This window comes from Arachis duranensis, chromosome 6, assembly GCF_000817695.3.
Source record: "Arachis duranensis cultivar V14167 chromosome 6, aradu.V14167.gnm2.J7QH, whole genome shotgun sequence".
Lineage (NCBI taxonomy): Eukaryota > Viridiplantae > Streptophyta > Magnoliopsida > Fabales > Fabaceae > Arachis > Arachis duranensis.
Window position 1 is genome coordinate 50,039,130 of NC_029777.3, and position 4,525 is coordinate 50,043,654.

Below are 4,525 nucleotides of genomic sequence, written 5' to 3' on the forward strand. Positions count from 1 at the left end.
GGTCCAAGAAATGTCTGTAAAAGTTGTTTAAATAGTAAACTAGTGACCTAGGTTTACAGAAAATGAGTAAACTAAGATAATTGGTGCAAAAATCCACTTCTGGGGCCCACTTGGTGTGTGCTGGGGCTGAGATTAAAGCTATCCACGAACTGAGACTTTTCTTGGAGTTGAACTCCAAGTTATAACGTGTTTTGGGCGTTCAACTCCGGATCATGACGTGTTTCTGGCGTTTAACTCCAGACAGCAGCATGTACTTGGCATTCAACGCCAAGTTACGTCATCTATCTTCGCGTAAAGTATGGACTATTATATATTGTTGGAAAGTCCTGGATGTCTACTTTCCAACGCCGTTGAGAGCGCGGCAATTGGACTCCTGTAGCTCCAGAAAATCCATTTCGAGTGTAGAGAGGTCAGGATCCAACAGCATCAGCAGTCCTTTTTCAGCCTAACTCAGATTTTTGCTCAGCTCCCTCAATTTCAGCCAGAAAATACCTGAAATCACAGAAAAAAACACACAAACTCACAGTAAAGTCCAGAAATATGATTTTTGCCTAAAAACCAATAATATTCTACTAAAAACCAATTAAAACATGCTAAAATCTACATGAAATTACCCCCAAAAAGCGTATAAAATATCCGCTCATCAGTGGACCCGTTCTTTAATCTCCTTGTTTACTCTCTTTTCTGTTTTCGGTATTTATGCTTTATGTTTTGACTATGTTTGCGTCTCCATACATGATCACTGGTGTTTAGAGTCTATGTCTTAAAGCTATGAATGATTCCATGAATCTCTCACCTTTCTTAAATGAAAAATGTTTTTATTTGCAAAAGAACAAGAAGTGCATAATTTCGAAATTTATCTTGAAATTAGTTTAATCATTTTGATGTGGTGGCAATAATTTTTGTTTTCTGAATGAATGCTTGAAAAGTGCATTATTTTTTATAGTGAAGTTTATGAATGTTAAAATTGTTGGCTCTTGAAAGAATAATGAAAAAGAGAAATGTTATTGATAATTTGAAAAATCATAATATTGTTTCTTGAAGAAAGAAAAAGTAGTGAAAAACACAAGCTTGCGAAAAAAATGGCAAAAAATAAAGAAAAAGAAAGAAAAAGAAAAAGGAAAGAGAAAAAAGCCAATAACCCTTTAAACTAAAAGGCAAGGGTAAAAAAGGATCTAAGGCTTTGAGTATTAATAGATAGGAGGGCCTAAAGGAATAAAATCTTGGTCTAAGCGGCTAAATCAAGCTGTCCCTAACCGTGTGCTTGTGTCATGAAGGTCCAAGTGAAAAGCTAGAGACTGAGTGGTTAAAGTCATGATCCAAAGCAAAAAGAGTGTGCTTAAGAACTTTGGGCACCTCTAACTGGGGACTCTAGCAAAGCTGAGTCACAATCTGAAAAGGTTCACCCAGTTATGTGTCTGTGGCATTTATGTTTCCGGTGGTAATACTGGAAAACAAGATGCTTAGGGTCACGGCCAAGACTAATAAAGTAGCTGTGTTCAAGAATCAATATACTAAACTAGGAGAATCAATAACACTATCTAAATTCTGAGTTCCTATGGATGCCAATCATTCTGAACTTCAAAGGATAAAGTGAGATGCCAAAACTGTTCAGAAGCAAAAAGCTACTAGTCTCGCTCATCTAATTGAAACTAAGCTTCATTGATATTTTGAAATTTATTGTATATTCTCTTCTTTTTATCCTATTTTGTTTTTGGTTGCTTGGGGACAAGCAACAATTTAAGTTTGGAGTTGTGATGAGCGGATAATTTATACGCTTTTTGGCATTGTTTTTAGATAGTTTTTAGTATGTTTTAGTCACTTTTTATTATATTTTCCTTAGTTTTTATGCAAAAATCATATTTCTAGACTTTATTATGAGTTTGTGTGTTTTTCTGTAATTTCAGATATTTTCTGGCTGAAATTGAGGGATCTGAGCAAAAGTCTGATTCAGAGGCTGAGAAAGGACTGCAGATGCTGTTGGATTCTGACCCTCCTGCACTCCAAGTGGATTTTCTGGAGCTACAGAAGCCTAATTGGCACGCCGTTAATTGCGTTAAAAAGTAGACATCTTGGGCTTTCCAGCAATATATAATAGTTTATACTTTGCCTGAGATTTGATGTCCCAAACTGGTGTTAAACGCCATCCAGAGACCGTTTTTCTGGCGTAAAACGCTAGAACTGGCACCAGAACTGGAGTTAAACGCCCGAACTGGCATCCAAGTTGGCGTTTAACTCTAGAAACGGCCTATGCACGTGTAAAGCTCAATGCTCAGCCCAAGCACACACCAAGTGGGTCCCGGAAGTGGATTTCTGCACTATGTGCACTTAGTTACTTATTTTCTATAATCCCTAGTAACTAGTTTAGTATAAATACTAGTATTTCCTATTGTATTCAGAGGTTGAAAACCCTCTTTTCACTTTTATGTTACATTTGGGAGGCTAGCCATTCGGCCAGGCCTTGACCTCTTTTCTCTTATGTATTTTCTACGGTGGAGTTTCTACAACTCATAGATTAAGGTGCGAGGCTCTGCTATTCTTCATGAATTAATGCAAGTACTATTGTTTCCCTTTCAATTCACACTTACTTCTTCTCCAAGATATACTCTTGTACTTAATTCAGTTAAGTTAGAATGAAGGGGTGACCTGTGACAATCACCCACTATCTTTGTTACTATCTTAGCCAAGATCCGCGTGCCTAAGAACCACAAGCGGTCTACATGATGTTCAATGTAGTCTTTGGACGACAGCTGGAGTATAGTCTCTTGGGTCTCTAATCTACGGACCGAGTCCATGAGATTAGAACCTTCGTGGTATAGGCTAGAACCAATTGGCAGCATTCCAAGTAGGATTTGGGACGGAATGACTGTGACGAGCTTTAAACTCACGACTGTTGGGCGCAGTGACAGTGTGCAAAATGATAGAGAGATCCTATTCCAACACAAGTGAGAACCGACAGATGATTAGCCGTGCGGTAGCTGTGCCTGGTATTTTTCATCCGAGACGAGAAATCTGACAGTTGATTAGCCGTACAGAAACCATAGCTGGACCATTTTCATTGAGAGGACGGATGGTAGCTCGTGCACAAAATCACAATCACACTTTTGCAATTCCGCACAACTAAGCAGCAAGTGCACTGGGTCGCCAAGTAATACCTTACATGAGTAAGGGTCGATCCCACGGAGATTGTCAACTTGAAGCAAGCTATGGTTATTCTGTAACTCTTAGTCAGGATATCAATAAGGATTCTTAGTTTTAATTGCGAAAAATAAAAGAACATGAAATAGATACTTGTTATGTAGTAATGGAGAATGGGTTGGAGTTTTAGAGATGCTTTGTCTTCTGAATCTTTGCTTTCCTATTGTCTTCTTCTTCACGCACGCAAGGCTTCTACCATGGCAAGTTGTATGTTGGTGGATCACCATTGTCAAAGGCTACCATCCATCCTCTCAGTGAAAATGGTCCATGTATATGGCTAATCATCTGTCGGTTCTCACTTGTGTTGGAATAGGACCCAGTGATCCTTTTGCGTCTGTCATTACGCCCAACATTCTTTTTCATATGAGCAGGAGCAAAGACAAAGACATTCTTGTTGAAGCAGATCCTGAACCTGAAAGGACTCTGAAGAAGAAGCTAAGAGAAGCTAAAGCACAACAATCCAAAGAAAACCTTACAGAGAATCTCGAAAAAGAGAGAGACATGGCCGAACTCAATAACAATGGTGGAGGCGCAAGGAGGATGCTTGGTGATCATACTACACCTACTTCCAACTTTTATGGAAGAAGCATTTCAATCCTTGCCATTGGAGCAAACAATTTTGAGCTAAAGCCTCAACTAGTTGCTCTAATGCAACAGAACTGCAAGTTTTAGGGACTTCCATCAGAAGATCTCTACCAGTTTTTAATTGAGTTCTTGCAGATCTGTGAGACTGTTAAGACTAAGGGAGTAGATCCTGAAGTCTACAGTCTCATGCTTTTCCCTTTTGCTGTAAGAGACAGAGCTAGAACATGGTTGGACACACAACCTAAAGATAGCCTGGACTCTTGGAAAAAGCTGGTCACGGCCTTCTTGGCCAAGTTCTTCCTCCTCAAAAGCTGAGCAAGCTTAGAGTGGATGTTCAGACCTTCAAGCAAAAAGATGGTGAATCCCTCTATGAAGCTTGGAAAAGATACAAGCAGTTGACCAAAAAGTGTCCTTTTGGCATGCTTTCAAAGTGGACCATTTTAGATATATTCTATGATGGTCTATCTGAGCTTTCTAAGATGTCACTGGACCATTCTGCAGGTGGATCCATTCACCTAAAGAAAATGCCTGCAGAAGCTCAAGAGCTCATTGACATGGTTACAAATAACCAATTCATGTACACCTCTGAGAGGAATCCTGTGAGTAATGGGATGCCTCATAAAAGGGGAGTTCTTGAAATTGATGCGGTGAATGCCATACTGGCTCAGAACAAAATGTTGACTCAGCAAGTCAACATGATATCTCAGAGTCTGAATGGATTGCAAAATGCATCCAACAGTAC

General features: G+C 39.3%; 1 non-coding gene across 1 annotated transcript; it reads right to left on the reverse strand.

The window, feature by feature from the left end:
* Positions 1-4,100: 4,100 nt before the first annotated feature.
* Positions 4,101-4,204, reverse strand: LOC127740328 (small nucleolar RNA R71). Its single transcript, XR_008001007.1, has one exon. It is a non-coding gene; the product is annotated as a small nucleolar RNA R71 (small nucleolar RNA).
* Between the last annotated feature and the right edge of the window lie 321 nt (positions 4,205-4,525).